The sequence below is a fragment of the Halyomorpha halys genome, unplaced genomic scaffold (genome assembly GCF_000696795.3).
Source record: "Halyomorpha halys isolate HHAL.00 unplaced genomic scaffold, Hhal_1.1 Scaffold1556.1, whole genome shotgun sequence".
NCBI classification, from domain to species: Eukaryota; Metazoa; Arthropoda; class Insecta; order Hemiptera; family Pentatomidae; genus Halyomorpha; species Halyomorpha halys.
This window is the reverse complement of record NW_027105186.1, coordinates 1433-19749: the sequence shown is the minus strand read 5'-3', so window position 1 is coordinate 19749 and position 18317 is coordinate 1433. Positions and strand designations below refer to the sequence as shown.

Sequence of the window (18317 nt, the reverse complement as noted above, 5' to 3'; positions counted from 1 at the left end):
CTCCAGTTAAAATTAATAAAAGAACCTTTTTCAATTAAAACATCCTTCATTGCATACATAACTCCTTAAAATTATTACTTTCCGTTTTTTTCCTTGGCTTAATCGTAGAATGAATCCGTCTGGAAATAAACAACAAAAAAAAAAAATAATAAAAAAAGAGGGGAATCCCTGGAACGGAAACACTCGAAAAACGGTTTAAAAAACGGGACAATCAGACCATGACTAACGCTAACAACGAAAGAGTAAAAAAATGCAGACTTTAGTCTCTTTCCAAATAGTCTCGTAGCAGTTAATTGTAAAACCTCTTTTAGGACTTGCTCAAATTTACACTCTTTGCTACGAGAGTTCTAGTTACCTAATTTAGAATATTTCTTTTTCTTTTTAAAACAAATTATAGCATTCGATTATAATAGCTCATATTATGATTATATATGCTGTTGCTTTCAGAAATGATGATAAATAATTTGAATAAAAATGTTTTAATTTAATAATCATTCCTGTCCAAATCTTTTAGATTATTTTATATCTGTCATCGTCCTGTCAAAAGTTATTTTAAGAGCTATAGAAATACTGAGCCAGTATTGGTAAAAGAAGGCACGTTGAATGTCCAAGAGATAACTTTTCCTCGTTCAGTTGAATTTCCTATAGTTTGTGTAACTTTGTTAAGTTAAGAAAGACTTAGAATTTCATTGCCCAGATATAGCGACTGTCAATTTCTTTTTCATTAAATCTGTACACATCCTAAATATAAAAATGAATTACACACCTCCGAAATAAAACAATAATATTAACTTATGCCAGAGGTTTGTTATTCAACTATAGGAATTATTTCATTTATTTTTATACCGTTAAGATGTAGTAAAGTAGATTAATTAATTTATTAAATTAAATCATTTTGGATTTTGATCAAAACTTAGCATGCATAATTTGCAGTACATAATTTGGGATGGAAAACCCGTACTATGCATACTCTGTACAGTTTCCGACAGTTAGAATTGGTCGTTGGAACGGACCTATTATTCTTTTTATAAGTTATATTTCATCTTTCTTTTCTTAATTTCTAAATCTTGAAATGTTAAATATAATAATTTATACTTAGATGCTTTTTCAGCTTTTATTTTTTTTTTAGCTGTATTAGTTTTGTCTCAAAAAATAATTTCAAAATTGTATAGTTCTGCAGCCTCTACAATGCCTCAATAATTAAATGGGTTACTAAATTTCCATTATATTTATTATTTCTTTGTGCTATTTTCGCACCGTCCTATACTTTGCTGAATACAATTTTAAAAAAACAAATTTTAAATCACAATATGGCAAATATGTTGAAGATTAAGAATAATAAAATTATGGACAAACAAATATCTGCTTCTGAAAACGGTTAAATGATTATAGAATATTTTTTCAGATTCCCAAGTCAATATTTGAAAACCTAATCAGCACCAAAATAGATTTAATTTAACCAAGACCAGCTTTCAGGAAGGACCCTCACTTTTCGACGCCGTTTCTGTCTTGACGACACGACTATTGGCGTTCTTCGATTTCTAATTTTCATCTGCCATTCAAGAAAACTAATTACTGGTGGGAAAATTAAAGAAGTAGAAGCAAAGCCGGGACTGGCAGGAACCTATTACAAAAACTTTTCAAACAAAAGCTCGAAGCTGCCAAAAAGCTTTGATTCAGAATCTTGCCAACACAGATTTGGCCGACAGATGGGAGGCATCAGACTTACGCAACTATTTGTTTTGTGAACCCATTTTTTTTTTTTTTGGAACTCAAAAACTCTCATTGGTGGGAAAGTAGATCGCTGGCAAATAACTACAGTTCATATTCAGGATTTATATTTATTAATCGTCTGTATTTAACACAGTTTATGAAAAGTTTTAAACTGGAAAATGGTCACTATAACCTCGGAAGCACTTGGCAGCCGATGAACAGATCTAACAAGAAACCCCAACTAAACAGCTCAAAAATGAGCTTTTTTATTTGACCAATTGGTAAAAAACAATACACAAAGGAGGATTATTTGAAATAAAAATTCTAAAACCATACTCTATAATATAAGAGGGAATGGTAAAATCTTTGTCCACAATAAACTTTTGAATTAGTGGACCGATTTACGTTCGGTTTTTTTTTTTCCTTTTAAATGGGAAGATTTAAAGACAATGAAATCCCCGAATTCTTGTGTAGAAAAAAGTTATGAACAAAATTAAGCGTTTTGGTTTGTAGCTCAGAAAATATGCGTTTTTGTCACAGTTAGTGTACACCAATCGGTTTGCCTCTTTCCGAAGAATATGAATAAAGTATTACTGATTCTATTAAGCAATATTATAATCACAAAAAATTATAAAAACACAATGTGGTTCAGGGTCAATGTTATAATAACTATATGGTATCATAACCATAACTTTAACTAATATATGCTACAAGGAGCGAAACAATGTTTTTTATTAAAATATGGAGTTTTGATCAAAATCCAAAATGATTTAATTTAATAAATTAATTTTTAATCTACTTTACGGTATAAAAATTGATGAAATAATTCATATAGTTGAATAACAAACCTCTGGCATAAGTTAATATTGTTGTTTTGTTTCGGAGGTGTGTAATTCATTTTTATATTTAGGTTGTGTACAGATTTAATGAAAAAGAAATTGACAGTCGCTACATCTGGGCAATGAAATTCTAAGTCTTTCTTAACTTAACAAAGTTACACAAACTATAGGAAATTCAACTGAACGACGAAAAGTTATCTCTTGGACATTCAAAGTGCCTTCTTTTACCAATACTGATATTTCTACAGCACTTAAAATTACTTTTGACTGGACGATGGCAACGGATAAAATGTATTAAGAAAAAACAGATATAAAATAATCTAAACGTTTTGGACAGGAATGATTAAATTAAAACATTTTTATTCAAATTATTTATTCTCATTGTCTATAAATTTTCCCAAATTTTTTTATTCTTATTATCGACTTTTCAATCCCAGAACTAAAAAATTCAGAGTAGTCCTTCCTCTGGGTTGGTTATCCATATCTGTGTCTACAGGCAAAACATTTTTCAAAAACGCAAAAGGTCCGTTCATGTTCTAACCGTTCGCCTTTCTAGAACGCAGTGATTATGTTTCTTGCAGTGTAGGCTGCCAAATATCCAAGTTTAAATTCATAAAAAATGCTCACAAATCGCATATTTCCATGGTCATATTTGATGGCATACTTAACTATGTGCAGTGAATTATGTGCAATAATAATAAATATTACCAAAAAAGGAAGGATTAAAAAATGATCATTACAATCTCTAAAAATGAACGCAGTAAAGCAGAAAATTCCTCTAATCTAATTTAAATTTCTGAAATTATAAAAAGGGATATTAAATATGAGATTGGCTCAATATGTTTTATTAATAAATGTATTATTTTTAAAATAATAAATAAATCATATCTATAATAAGGCTAATATTATTAAAAATGGAGAGGATTAATAAGTGCTCATTATAATCTGTAAAAATAAACGTAGTAAACAACTAAAGTACACTAATCTCATTTTAAATTTCTGAAATTATAAAAACGGACATTACCTATAAAATTGACTCAATATTTTTTATTTATTAATGTATTATTTTTAATACATTAATAAATAAAAGTAATATATAAATCAAATTAGAATAAAGCTAATATTATTGAAAATAAATAACTCATAAATATCAAAAATTTGAAAGAACTGCCATAAACAGATATTGCATACTTTATTAAACTAAAAATTATAAAAAATTTACATAACAGAATCTATACAGTGGTCAGTTTAAAATCCGTGGTCAACAAAATTATCAAGAACTCGATATTGGAAAAGCCCCGATTAAAAGGAAATGGCTTTTTCATTGGTCCTTTCATTTCCCAACTTCTGTATATTTGACGAAGCTCTTGCCCAGTGGGCTGCGAACGTATTCAATGCCGCCTAAACCTAACATTCTCGGTTTTTCTTTCTTTTTTTTGTTTGTTTTTTTGAATGGCCTGAAGCGGAATTCACACATTCAATTGGACCCTGAATCCATTTTAAATCATCTTTTTATGATTCTATAGAGGCAATAATCCGATGGCTTCAAAAGATGATATTGATATATCTTAGTAATTTTTTTCGGTTAATGATTCTGTTAAATTAAAAGTTAAAAACAACTTATGGGCAATATACATTAATCCGTTATAAATATAGTGCTATATTTTTAATGATAATTGTATATTGCTAACCGTAAGACTTATTTAAAAATGTCAATTATTTAGTTTTAATTAAATTCCTTGTTTTTCTTATTTATACGTCTGAAAATTTTGACATAGAAAAAATAAAAATGGTTAATTAGTAATTAAGAAGCATTTGATATGGGGTCGTAAGCCATCAGTTAGTAAAAATATTTATTTGTAAAATTTATATTTAATTAAATATGTACCTCTACAATTCAGGAAGGGACAGGGGTGCAGTACTTTGTAAGGAAGTACTATTAATAGAACAACGGTTGTGCAAGGAGTTGATTTGTTCAGATTTTCACCTGATTAGGGTCCCCATTTCATAAGGCTAGGTGAACCCCGGAGGGCTCCCGAACCCACAGGGCTGACTAACCGTTATAGTGAAACAGAAAATAATTATCTACTAAAGCCAGATTCAAACCCTGGGTCCTTGGAGGAGCACAGTGCCTTACATCTGACCCACCCACGACCTCATAAAATTTATGTAGATACATATATAATAACATGTATTATTGAACAATAATTTTATTAATAAATTTCCGTCTTTTTATTCCAAACTTCTTACCCATCCTAACCCAGTAATTCTTAATCTCTCATTCTTAACAATCCATGATAATCCTCCGGCGTCTGAAAAGAAGATGTCCACGGGATCTTCTAATTTAAATTAACGCTTGAAATACCACCAATGGGTTGTTCCTTCCCAAGATTTTCAAGTGTATATGAAACATACAACATATTTACTTATTTTATTTATTATTTGTACAGTTGTTATTCACATTAAATAAATAAAAATAATAATAAATTTCAAATTGTGTATACTACTTTCAATAATATATTACAGTTCATACCTGTAAATTTTCTTACTTCATACTTCCTCAATGTTCAATTGTTCATTTATTTTTTAACATTGTATAATTATTTTAAATGTTTATGATCTACTATCTGCTTAATTTATTGCTGTGTATATTTCCAAGTTTGTTTTTATTTTCTTGTCCTTTTTATTTTTCTCTGAATTTAGGTTGTCATCTCTATTTCATATCCGTGATGAAGGCCTTAAATTTATTGACGCACCCCGAACATATTCTTATATAACAATTTGTTATGATAATTGATAATTACTCATAAATATTCAAAATGAAAGAGATTTTTTTTTTACCCTAGGGACTAAAACAGATGGATATAGTTTGTTTTTTATTTTATGTTTAAATGTTAAGAAGATGGCCTCGTGACCTTATATTGTAAACTGTTTTTAGAGTTCTACTACTGGGTAATTTCTCTACATCCTGTATCATATCATTATGTCATTATGATCAAATTTACTGGTTGTATTTTTTATACAGTTGTAAATATCAATAAATAAATAAATAAATAAAAATGTTTAAATGTTCATAAATTCATTTCTATACTGCTGCTTATTCAAATAATAAAAGACATATAGTCCTGAATATAAATAAATAAAACTTAAGATATCTATCACGAAACAAAAAAGATATTCCAGATCTCCAAACGAAGATTACGAATTTAAGTGGCCCACTAGTAAGACTAGTAGCTCAGTTGGTTAGTAGTTTGCTGACTCCAGAACGAGACAATGGTGCCCAACCCATTCATTGCCATTCTGCCAGATGCTGCGTCATGCATGCAAAAAACTCTTCGCATCCTCCCGCAACCACGTGAATGAGTTAGCTCGTATCTTCGCGTTACTCTTGTAGCGTTCGAAATTCCTCGGCTGTGGATACATCAAGGATTTCGGCTAATATAAATAGTAAGAGGCAGGAATAGATCCTGTGTCAGTGGACTCGGACGTAGAATAGATATTTCCTTAACTGTCCGAATATACAAATTGTTTTTAGAGTCATTAAGAGCCATTAGGGTTGAGCCTGTAGGAGCTGTGCAGTTTCTGAACCTGAGCCAACTCTCTTTGAATTCTTTGCTTCCATGCTTCCAAGGAATTTCCACTAAATCTAAATCCGGGGAATCCTTACAATCGGGGAAAAATGTTAATCAAATAGTTACTACTAGCTAGTAACATACTTTATGTTAAACAGTTCCAAACTATAATCTTCATGAAACTAGGATAATATAATTTGCAGCTTTATTATTCACTTCAAATTCCTTTGAGTTATTTTTATTATTATTTAATATTTTTTTTAATAACTACTATTTAATTTTCGGACTACTTATTACTAATTACTATTTTAGTCGGACCACATTGTAATTTTGTATATGAATAAAATAAATAAAGTAAAATAAATACTGATCAAAATGTCTAACATTTTACAAACTGTAAATTTGAAAAGAATTAATTATAACGAGCAAAAACTCAAAACTTCCAAGGGTTCAAAATATTTAGGGATATGAATAAAAAAATCATAAGTCTAAAAATTTGTTTTTTTTTTTTTTATTATTTATTTATTGTAATTTACAACTGTACAAAATAATACAATAAGTAAATATGTTGTATGTTTCATATACACTTGAAAATCTTGGGAAGGAACCACCCATTGGTGGTACTTCAAACATTAATTTAAACTAGAAGGTCCCGTGGCCATCTTCTTTTCTAAAATTTAATTACTTAAAATATCACAATAAATAAATTATAAATTGTGATTCATATGTTTAAATTATTTGGTTATATATTATTAATAATTTTTTTTTTTTAAGAAAAACTACAAATTCTTATTTCCTTATTTATTTCGGACATCCATTCATTTCAAGTCGAATAATATTGATATCTCCATCTATCTAAACAGTGGTTGATAATTTCTCTAATAAATTTCTAAATTCAAATAAATGGTTTCGTTTCTTTATTAATTTAACCAGCAATTTTCATTCTTTAATTTGCTTCCAGGGACTTAAAATATTTTATACTTATATTTTTCTTTTTATGAAGAAAACAAAATGTGTATGAACAGATGTGTCTAAACGTTGTTAAAAGTAAATAATGAGATACGAATTGAGATTTTTTTTCATGAAAAAGAAAAAAGTAAAAATTTGTTTAGATATCATCACTTAAGACATGAACATATAATTCACAATTTGTGATGATATTTCATAAATTATAAATTAAATTTTAGACTTGTGCTGTTATTTTTTTTTATTCACAACCCTATTAGTTTATTACTGCAAAAGTAGGTTCTATTATATGGATTTGACAGACAGACAGACACGCGGCCAAATTTGTTGCTAGATTTATGTCATTGTAAAATTCTTAACTAAATTTACTATTCGAAAGAAAAATGTTTTTCCTATATGAATACGAAGTTTTGGTAGTGAGAGAGCAATAAAATAGAAAATAATATATTAATTTATGCTTTATTTAAGTAATACCGATAAATTAACTTCTCATATAATACAAGCAAATAAAAGTTATACAATCCCTTTATATACAATACTTATATTGCTTGTAATGTATACTTTTATATATTTTTGTATTTTATTTTTAAATTTTATTCGTTATCTATATTTTATTTATTGTTTAGGTATATTTTATTTTAACGAATTTACCAGATAAAGATTACTGCATTTATTTTTAAGAGTTAAAAATATGCTGTCCTGAATAAATAAAAATAAAATTTAAAATAAATTATTTTGGAAATATTTCATATAGTTAATATTTATAAAAACAAATAATGTTTTCTACTCACATTTATGAACTACAGTTAAGGGACGTCCATCATGTTTACAAATGATTCATTTGGCGAACCGTGATCGAAATAAGATACTTCGAATGAATCATAATTTTGGTGTAAACAGGAAGATCTACTGACTCACGAAAGAGCTAGGTGAAGGACTTGATTGTGAAAATTCGAAAAAAAAATCATCAAAAGACATCTTCCTGTATTTTGATTATCAGAATAGTATTATTTTGTCCTATATTCAACATTGGAAACGTTCCAGTGGATTCATACTTCAAAAGAAAAAGTGGTTTAGATTTAAAAAATTTTCTTAAAAATCTAAATGCTTTGTAGTTACATTTTTTGAATCCTTCAGTTTCTTGCAATTATTGAATTAAGTGAGTATAACGCAATTAAAAACATTTTGAAGTGTATTATAAATATTATTCATATAAATAAACATAAATAATATAATGTAAATATTCTTCAGACATATATTTTTAAGAATTTCAATTTAACTTCGCCCCCCCCCTCCTCTCATCGTTAAATGTTAGCTATCGATGATTTAAGAAGAGCTGCCAAAAATTTCTTTTGACTTAAAAGCTATTTCATGAAGGTCAAATCTCATGTGTGAATATTTCCAAATGTGAATCTATTTTTGGATAGTAAACATTTGGTACTGTTATCCATCAGTAGATATTTAATTGGTTATTTAAATAAAAAATTATACAATATATTTAACATTTCATATAATGTAATATGAAAACATGAAAATAATATAAAGTGTGCCAATTCAGAAACTTGTTTTTTTTTTTTTAATATAATATATCACAATATTTCAAGACAAAAATACATTACCAATAATAATATTACCAATGTTACTCAAATTACTATTTAGTACTTTTTAATACAATAAACAAAAATGAAATGTTATTAATTTCGACAAAAATAATTTATTTGAAGTGTTTAATATAATAATAATAATATTCAAATTATGATTACTTTCATTAAAATGATCTTAAAAGTAATATATAAATAATCATAAAATTTTTATTTTTTTTTTTATGTTATTTTTATGGAATGTAGTACCAATCGTTTGAATTTGTTGTTTTAAAACCTGAATTTATACAACTAGATTAAAAAAAAGTATGTATACAATAAATAATATAATATACTAGATAAAATATATATGATAATATATTAAAATAATATAAAATATGACGTAAACTAAAGTTTAAAGAAACATTTTTAAAAAAATGAATAGTAGAAAAATAAATAGGCCTATGAAGGTATCTAAGAAACATAGTGCCAAAAGCGGAGTAATTCTAGGAACAAACTTCTAGAATATGAAAGTAAATCTTTATTTTTATTTAATTTTTTTTTTTTTAAATAAGTAAGGTTTATTTTTAATAAATATTATTTTAACTTTAATTGTCACTTTTTTAAAAGAAAATTAAACCTAAAATTTCTATGATGTAATGCAATTACAAACTATATTTTCCAGAATATGGAGCATTGTTTATTACTTTACATATATTTTAAATCTAAAGTATCAGCAATATACTTCACAGTATATTGAAGCATGAATAAAACTTCACGTTTTCAGCTTATACAATAAACTTATAAATACATATACACACTATTGTAGCATACACACGTCCACAAACTCTCAAAAACATCCGACCGTTAATAAGATAGTTTGTCGTACTCACCGATAACAACAGAGTAGTCCACACTGACTGACAGACACTAGCCTAGCTTGCACGGAATAGACTGGAAGTGCCCGACCAGGACGTTCCCCACCCCGAAGTAGTGGGGGCTGTCGGAGTACCGGGAGAGGGATCATGAAAAAAATGCCCATTCACAGATTTGGAGTACCCCAATTCCGAAGGAGGGTACCTCACCCGTCAACAGGTTCTAGTGTAGAGCTATCAAATACCGTTGTGCCTGGATAATGGCAAAGCGATCCGACACTTCCAGCATCATTGAGATTATTCAGGACAATCCAGCGTTCTCAGGCTATTTTAAGTCGCTGGAACTATTGATATTTCCAGTATATATATCGTGGGGGGATGGAGGAAGGAGTTTAAATCGTATAATAGCCAATATAAGTTGTTTTACACTTCGTAAAACTTGTTAAAATTTACTTGATGCATTTACTAAAACATTTGTTGTTCAGAATAGACTACAGGAACTATCTAGGGAGAATGACAAAAGTAGTGTAGAAGTGTGTTAACTTTTAACTTTTTAAGGTTTGCTCCACCGATGTTGAAAGTCGCTCTGGGTGGCACACTAATGGTATTAAAAGGCGCGAAAAGGCTACATAGAACAGAATATAGGAAAAGTTCTGTTTGGTGGTTGAGTCCACTTAAAAAACAATTGTACGTTATCTTATATTAATCTTTCTCGTTCTGTTATTTTATATTTAAAAATGTGCCAAATTATATCTTATTATTACTCTTGTACTTCTCATCGAAGTATAAAAGTAAGAGTAATAAAAAAATTGTGTAAATTCTATCAGCGATTAAGATGTAAGTTTCCGGTTTAATTATTATTTAATATATCTTATTTTTACAGAAAGCAGATTCCTTTGCAACAGAACTTGATGAAACAGTAAGTCTTCCTACGTTGATCATGTGCTTCACGTCAATGTTTTGTTTACCCTCTTTTTTTTTAATAATCAATATAATAGTAATTCCAAACCAATTAACACATTTGTTACTGTAAATAACAATGTCGATTTAGATTATTACTGAATAAAAATATCTGTTTTACTTTATACATATTTTGATTATCTTGTTCAAGACTAATGATTTTGTTAATAATAACAAAAATTATTCAAATATTCTCAAATTCTTTATTACAACATATTACATGTCCAACGTTTAAGCCTATCCGGCCATCATCAAGAATTCTAATATAACAGCATTAACTATAACTTATTATCAATAGTATCAAAACATTATTAATTATAATTTGGAATGAAATGAAATGAAAATAATTTATTGTTCTAGGTCCCTTTGGAACGATTATAAAGTAATTGTAATATTACTACAACCTATATTGGCCAAAAACCATTAACCTGGTCAAAACTTGCAGTTAAGTAATTTTAATTTTAAGGGAGCGCGGTAGCAGCGTGGTAAGGCCAGATACTTCTAGCTCCAAGGACCCGAGTTCGAATCCGGCTGGGCATAAAATTCTTTTCTGTTACTCTATAGCCGTGAGTCAACCGTGTGGGTTCTGGAGGCTTCCCGGGCTCCACCTAGTCTCAAAAATTGGGTACCCTTAATTGGGTAAAAATCTGGCGGTCGAGCGTGATTCTGACCAAATCACCTCCTTGCACTACCGGACTACCCTTCATGGATTGTAGTGGTAGAGATTTTAATTTAATTTCTCACTCTCCATAGATAGTTCCTATAATCTCCTCTGAACAACAAATGTTTTGTAAAAAGAATCAAGTCAATTTTAGCATGTTTTACTGGGTGTAAAACAACCTGTTTTGGCGCTGATACGTCTTAAACTTTTTTTCCATCCCTCCAAGATAACTTACTATAACTTCAATAGTTCCAATTCAAAATTTATTGACCCAATCTAACCATGTTTTCTCTTGGCCATCTCCTTAAAACACGTATTACAAAAGCCCAAGAGGCAGTAGAGAAAAAAGGCAGTTATTTACCTCATATTTTAAATTATTTTGTAATTAATTACGATTTAATTTTGTAATTTTTGACTTTAATGAAAAATATGCATAATGATGAGTCCACCAGTGGTTGTGAATCGCGCGAAACGTCTGGGAAAGTAATAGAAGATATGAAATTGATGGGGCAAAGTATAGATAGGGGGAATAAAATATAAAAGCTGTTTTTAAAAACTTTAAAAAAAAAAAAAATTGTATTCGGAGCTCTATATCTTTAAAACTACCTACAATATTAGAAGGTCTATGAGAACATCATTTAAAACAGAGCAAATTTGCTAAAACATAAGCCCTAATAGAGCAATTTACGTTCAATAGTATTCGAGAAATTGGTTTTTTAATAGCAACATTTCATAACGCAATAAAGAATAATTAGTACTTTGTGAATTGATTTTGAGAAATGTATACCTCAAAAACTATTCGACGTATACCTTCGAATACAAAATTGCGGCTCGTCTAAACATTGCTCTATTAGGGCTTATGTTTTAGAAAATTTGCTCTACTTTAAATGATGTTCTCTCTCTCTCTCCGAATGAAAAATTAATTTTTCGATTTGAACCAACCACTATATTTTATTCCCTTGCCTATACTCGGCAGAATTATTAAATTTGACTAGTACTTATACATAGTTTCCATTAAGATAATAAAAAATTATTAATAGTAGTAAAAGGTAAGACACAACACGAATTACTTTTCTTTCTTGCACAGTAATGCACTACTAATTCACATTTTATTTCAGTTTTTAGAGGGTTCGGAAAAAAAAAAAAAAAAAAATTGGGATGAAATAAACACCTTTTTTCAACCCGGCTCTTGTACCCATGTAAATTATTCAACTTGTTTTCTTCATACAACCATGTAAATTGTTTAATAGATTCCTTTTATTTTACTTAAGGTCCATTTGCTTTCAATTAAGTTTCTTACACAGTAATAATCAGGATTCCAAAGTAAAGTAGCGTCTGGCCTTAAGTTGAAGGTGCACTTTATAAGACAAGCCCGGGCTTTATAAAATAGCTTAAGCTTAACAAGGAACTTGAACCGGTGCACAACAGTTAAAGGCAAGGCATTGCAAAAACTCAAGTTCTAACTTAAAAACATTGATTTTTATTGTTTAATCATTTAGATATGTCAACGTTATATGTATCAAAAACGAATGCTTTTCTACTGTTTTTTTTTTATAAGATAATACAATACAAATAAAAATCGAGGAATAGATTATTTTTTAAAACTCATTATTTTAACATCAAATAAATTAAAAGATTTTTAATTAATTTAAATTCTGGATAAGCTAAATTCTACATAACCCATAAATCCAACTTTCATTCTAGATTATTTATCAAATACTTGTCAATTTAATGACCCAAACACATAATGTATTTATAAACTTACATTTGTGCTGTGTTTAATAGAAAATAAACTATTATAGTTAACTGACTTAATTTAAAATAAAGTATTTACATCGAATCCATAGAATTTATAATATACAATCTTTAAACGGTTTAATTATTGAATCTCAAGTTTAGAAAAATTGTTTAATTAGTTAAAACACAGAGCACAAATATTTATCTATTAACAATTCAAAAAGAAGGCGAACTGAACACAAATTTATGAACGCAGCCCAAGCGCTCTTTAATTTATGCCCAAAAACCAACGGTTCGACCACAAATTTAAGCCAATTTATACAACCCAATACATATTACCAATCATACTTACACATTACATTTACGAATTTAGCTAATTTTGGCAAACATTTAGAAGCAATTTCAGAAGATCTTTCCTCCAGCTTCTTTTAACCCTTTGATTAGATGGAATATTTATTATGGCTGTTCTAGTGGGTAAGAGGATTATTTCAACACTCGGACCGGTTGGCTGATAATTTATGTATTCTGGTGTATCAGCTATAGATCGCCACTGGGATCTAGACTACTATTACTAAACTACAAGATCTACAGTCATTTAGAACTACAGAGTCGTTTAATGTTCAAAAGAGGAGTTTTCAAAAATAAAATAGTGGAAGTTTTTCTCTCGACGGTTCTACATGTTTATTGGAATTATGAATTTGAATTTTATGTTAGGAAAAAAATCGCTTAGCAAGAAAACTAAGCATATTTCGATAAAATTCTTTAAAAATTAAGGTAAACAAAATTTTCAAATTACATCGATTTTCCGCTAGCTTAACAAACGACTAACTTGTAATCCTCACACAACACTAAAAACATAGCAAACTTCACCTTGATTCCGACTATTAAAGCACTTGCTTGACAAACACTCTAAACTTCCAATCCATTACATAAGTCTGATCTACATGAGTATAATAAGACCAATCTTGACATACGGAATTGAGCTTTGGGGCCTCACTACACCTTCGAATTCCTGTCGTATCTAATCCTTACAATCTAAAATCTTTAATGATTCTAACTTTGTCATAAATAAAATCATCCATAAAGACCTTAAGGTTTCATATGTAACCGATTTAGCCCAAATTAGGCATCAATCCTTCAATCATAAACTCTCTAACCACCCAAACCTTACTAGTTTCTAACCTTGCTTCCTCTTACATTCCCGATCATACTCCGAGGTACCTGAATAGAAAATGGCCACGAGACCTTCTAATTGAAAAACATTATTATAGTGCTACCAATGGGTAGTTTCTCTAAATGCCAGTATCTTGCCATTATGATGTTACATCAAATTTATTGGATGTATTATTATGTACAATTGTAAATACTAATAAAGATATAATAATAAAATAAAAACCATCAATTTCAATAGATAGATGTATTTATGCGAATTTCTATTCTACAATTGTAGGTTCAAGGAATTGAATAACTGGGTCCTTTTTTCATTTGAATAATTTTCTACGGTGCCCTTTAAAGTTTCTTAAGGTACTTCATTCCCCTTGACTGATTCAATAAGCAACTCCATCTCTCCTAATTAGGGCCAGAATTTTCAGGTTATTCCGGTGTCCATTGTCAATAATCTTCTCATTAAGTCCCATTTCTTTAGTAGAATTAGCGATTGTCGAAATTATATTCAATGAAAAACACAAAACTAAAACAGATAAACTAAACACTGCCGTAGTAAATAAATAAATATATACTAATTTATAAATGGATTAGTAGATAGCACAAGTTGGTAAGAGACACTGAAGATTGCTAACAGACAGGTGGTGGGACAGATATGGAAATTGTTGTTTTTGGAAAAATTGAGCTATCTAACTTTTAGAGACAATTCAAAGATAATTTTGGAAGAAGATAGTTGACCGTATGAAGTAGATTATAGGATGATAGTCCGGTTGGCGGTCAATAAAGTTACCAAAATAGTAGAAGAAAACTATTTTGATAACTTTATTGACCGCTACCCAAACTATCTTCCTACAATAAAAAAAAATTACTTTGTAATGCCTTGTGTTTAAATGTACCCACGTTTTTTTTGGCTTACCTCCTGTGTTTTTGTTATACTGTAATATAATTACATTTTTAGGAGCTCCTATATGTATTATGTACCCCCATTGTATAAATCAAAAATTATGTAGCATGCTAATTACACTTTAAGGGTAAATACATTTAAATTCATATGTAGTTGCTACGTTGCCATAGATATCATTACATACTAAGCTACGTCAATAATTATAGTTAGTCAATAATTATTTAAAATTACTAAATAATTAAGTCATTAAAGTTGTATCATGATACATATTTATATTCATAATGTACATACAAATTATGTATAATCCATGTTTTCATAGTATTTTTTTATTATGTGATGGAGTTCTGTAAGTATCAACATGATTCATAATGAATTCCATCACTGTGGTTGCTTATTATATTATTGTAGTATTAAAAGAAAACAAAGTTCGAAAATTGTAAAGGATTTCATACAAACTATCGGTGAACTTCCTCCAGGGGAACAGTACAGCTTATCGAACGAACACCTGCAAGAGGCTCCAGGTACCAGACACATCTTCCCTTAGCTCTACAGGTCTAGGGAATTTAAGGAAGAATAAAATAGTATATAAAATATTTATCTTAACAATATAATATAAATATCAATTTACGCTTATGACACTGTAGTGCAAGAACTGTAAGAAACGAAGCAAAATGATAGAGAAAATTGATGGCTTACTTCATAGTGGTGATAAGTACATTTCCATTAGCTTTTATTTATTTTTTTTATTTATTTATTGATATTTACAACTGTATAAAAAATACAACAAGTAAATTTGATCATAATGACATAATGATAATGATATGATACAGCATGTAGAGAAACTACCTAGTAATAGAAGTCTAAAAACATTTTACAATATAATGTCACGAGGCCATCTTCTTTTAAGGCGAGGATTGCCAGCAATGGAAGAGGAAGCAAGGTTAGAAACGAGTGGGTTTGGGTGGTTTCCATTAGCTTTAAAAAATATACACTTGGTGGTTCCATCATTTAGAAAATTTAGAAAACTTTTCCATTAATTTTTTAACTGAACATATTTTAAATTTATATCTAATTGCTAAGATAAAAAATGAATTGGAAAACTGCAAGTTTCCTGAAAGAGAGAACATTTAATTTAATTTTTCATAAAGTTAGTAGAAACGTAATTAGCGCCACTGTGGTTAATTGAAGTATCATTTTATCACTAAAAATTAATTAATATTGTGCTTTAATAGCTTATAGTCGTAGTAGCCTCTACAGCGCCCTAATAATCAAAGTATAACTAATAAATTTCATTTATGACTTTTAGGTAATATTTCATTTTGGCACCGACCGATAGATTTTGTCAGCTTGTTGAACTGTATTGGATATAGATTTCTGAATAAATAAAAAATAATATGAGCTGAATTTCCGACCGAGGTACAACACAGTAAGTCCATTTTATTGAAGATAAAATGTTAATTTTTGTTCAAAACTCATTTACTGCTCAATATCTCAACTAACTACTACGTGGGGAATATTATGAATATCTTTACTTTTTTTTTTAATAAAGTGTAAATTAGCTACTATATGAAGAACGCTAATCGAGCGTGTATAATTTAATATATTATGTATAGTTTAATATATTCCGAAAAACTATTTTTCATAAATCTTTTTTTTTTCATCAAAAAATCACCATTTAGTAAAATTTTTTAAGTATAAACCATCGTAACTACTATCCGTACGAATAAAATAAGCAATTTCCATTATATCGCATTATAAACTACTTAAAAGTATATCCAGCTTTGATCTGAACACAAATAGACTTCTAAACATCTATTTTTAATCAATTAATTTTTATTTAGTTAAATGTACTATTTAAATAAAAACTAGTATGCAATTTAAGCATACAATTTTGTAACTAACAAGCAATAAAATAATGAAAATTATAACTTGACTGAAAAAAAAAAAACCCGAAAACTTCCCACTCTTCAGACATTATACATATCTAGATCTAAACAATATACATTTTGAAATTTTATCTGATGATTTTTTTATAACACAATGAATATATTGATTGAGATTACCAATAATAAATATTAATATTAACAGTAAAAATGAATAATCGAATTAAAATATTATTCATTATTCCCGATTTTCGTATATATGCATATACATTACTCCTAACATTTTTCATACATTTTCTATCTCTCAAACTGCTATGTTTTTATTGAAAGAAGATAGCCCTTCCATAAAAATATAGATTTTTTTTTATAACCCGACAAGACTCCCGCGACAAAAGAAAATTTAAGAACCATTGGTTATAGCCTCTAGATAAAATCCCTGGTCTTAATTTCTAAACTGACAGATTAATAATCATAAGCCATCTCCCCGTAAAAAATAGGCGACCTAATTAAATAAAACTAAATCTATATAATAAACATAAATGTCATTCCAATAATCAAACTGGCATAAGCCACCACAACACGACGTGGACCCTACACATAACCTTAAAATACCACAAGGCAATCCAAGGAATTACAAACTATCAGAAGAACATATACATAACTACCTATATGTATGTATTCAATTACTTATTTCGTCAGGGGGGTACGAAAAAAAAAATAAACACATAAATTATGAACGATTACTACTATATGTATGCTTCAACAATGCATAATACATTTTATAGAATCTAATATAAAATAAATTCAAAATGTTTGATTTATCTAATTTAAGTTAAATAAAAAATTCTACACCCACTTTAATTACCAGTTAAGTAGAGAAATGCACAGCCCGCAAAGCAAATGCGTTATGCAGGTTAGTATAATCAAGTAAAAAGGAGTTTTCTTATTACTGAGTGTTTACCAAGACTTCTTTAACGTTTAATTTGTTTTTGTTTTTAATGCAATAACGTAAAGCGTTTCATTAAAATCAAGGAAAATTAATAATACGCATTATTGGAATCAAAATTATATTACTTACGATCAATTTTTTATTCCTAATTCATTTTTTATTACTATAAATGGATTAACTTTTAATTCATTTTATGGTATAATATTTATTTAAGGCTTACTGATTCAAATATTTTCTATTGTCTCGTTCAAATATTCAATCGATAAAGCAATACGACAAAATTTTAGCATAATATTAAATCGAAAAAAATTAATTAATATATTTTATTAATTTATTAATTAATACGGTTTATAATTCGCGAAAAAAATGTATATTATAAAACTATGGAAATATCATTTCGAAAATTAACAAAAGGAATAAATTCATTATTTGATAATCATGATACAATTATTCAGTCTTGTTGTTTCAATTGATCATGAGTCACACCGATTCTCTGCAGTTTTACAGGATAGTT

At 28.5% G+C, this 18317-nt stretch overlaps 1 protein-coding gene across 1 annotated transcript in view; it reads right to left on the bottom strand.

The window, feature by feature from the left end:
• Positions 1-9639, bottom strand: part of stumps (DBB domain-containing protein stumps) — a 226968-nt gene extending 217329 nt beyond the window's left edge. Inside the window, exon 1 of the mRNA XM_067049156.1 lies at positions 9564-9639. The gene's annotated coding sequence lies outside the window, so the exon portion shown is untranslated. The remainder of the gene's footprint in view (positions 1-9563) is intronic.
• Between the last annotated feature and the right edge of the window lie 8678 nt (positions 9640-18317).